Here is a 1,701-nt window from a genome sequence, read left to right on the forward strand (position 1 = left end):
AATGGGCAGTGGGATGAATGGTGGTATAATTTACTGAAATATTGGAAGCTTGGTGGCAGGAGTAGCATATTTTGGCAGAGTTTCAGGTAAGTCTGCAATGTCTTTTAGCCATTTCAATGGAGATGTGGAGTAGTCATTTGGATATAGGACTCTGTTACTTAGGTGAAGGTCAACTGAAAAAAATCAAACAGCCTTGATCTAATTGACATTTATAGAGTACTACCACAACAAGTGCAGAATACACAAACTTTCCAAGTGCACATGAAATATTCACCTAGATAAACCATCTGTTTTGCCATAAAATAAGTAGTCTAATTAATTCAAAGACTAAAATCTTACAACTCTGTGCTTCCTTCAATAGCACATATACTAAAATTAGAAAGATACAGAGAAGATTAGCATGGCCCCTGTGCAAGGACAACACACAAATTTGTGAAGCATTCCATATTTTTAAACAGTAAACCCTAAGTTAAACCATGGACTATAGATAATAGTACAATTATAAAAATGTGCTTTCATCAATTGTTACAAATATTCCTCATCAATGCAAGATGGTATATGGGAATCTTGTATATTATTCGTGTTTGTTCTGTAAACCTACAACTTCTCTAAAAAAAAATTTATAACTATGTTCTAAAACTACACTTGAATTAAATTATAAATTAATAAAAAATTATCCAGAAAATACCCAGTTATTTGGAAATGAAATAAAACACTATATTATTAAATAAACTATAGATCCAAAAGATCATCAAAAAGTAGGAAGATATTTTCAATGAATGAAAATGAAAACATAAGATAATGACATTTAGGGGATGCAGCTAAAGTTATTAGAATTCTATTCTTTAAATTGCCCATATCAAAAGAGAAGAAGGGACTAAAGCAATACTTTGTTCCCAGTTTTAGAAGCTAAGAAAAGTAGAAGAAAACCAAGAGGAAATGGAAAAGGACATAAATAATAAAGATATGAACAGCAACCAGTGAAATAGAAAACAGAAAAATAGTAAATAAAATTGTGTAAAAGTCAAAATCTTTTTTTTTTTTTTTGGTAAAGGTTAATAAATTTGCCAAATTGATCAGCAAAAAAGAAGAGAGATACAAATTACTAATCAGGAATAAAGATTGAAATAAAGTAAAAGTTTCTTTTTTTCTCTTAATATAATTGCTTTCAAAGAAACTCCTAAGGAAGATACAAAAACACTACTAGAATAAAAAAATTTAGGAAGTTCACAACACACAAGCTCAATGTATGGAAATTAATAAGATTCATACATTTTCATACATACTAAGGATAAACAATTGAATATGAAATTAAAATATAAGCCACACATTTACAATAACACCAAGAAAACTTAAAGTACTTAGGAATAAATTTAACATATGATATCAAAGATCTGTACACTAAAAACTGTAACATATTGCAAAGAAAAATTGAAGAAGACCTATACCAATGAGAGAGACACCAATTTACAATCATGAATTGGAAGACTCAGAGTTGTTATGTCCCTTACCCCCAAATTGATATGTAAATTCAATGCAATCCCAAACAAAATTCCATCTACAAAAGACCCTATTTATAAATGGATTCACACCCACAGAAATGAGGATTAAGATTAAGAACATATCTTTTGTTGGGATACATGATTCAATCTACCACAAAGGCTATGAGGCATGATGGGATTCATCATGGAAGTCTTGTCA

At 29.8% G+C, this 1,701-nt stretch overlaps 1 non-coding gene across 1 annotated transcript; it reads left to right on the forward strand.

The window, feature by feature from the left end:
* The first annotated feature begins 345 nt into the window (after positions 1-345).
* LOC119543575 lies at positions 346-452 on the forward strand. The gene has a single exon (XR_005218641.1). It is a non-coding gene; the product is annotated as a U6 spliceosomal RNA (small nuclear RNA).
* The last annotated feature ends 1,249 nt before the right edge of the window (positions 453-1,701 follow it).

The sequence above is a fragment of the Choloepus didactylus genome, chromosome 8, assembly GCF_015220235.1.
Source record: "Choloepus didactylus isolate mChoDid1 chromosome 8, mChoDid1.pri, whole genome shotgun sequence".
In the NCBI taxonomy this organism is placed as follows: Eukaryota; Metazoa; Chordata; class Mammalia; order Pilosa; family Megalonychidae; genus Choloepus; species Choloepus didactylus.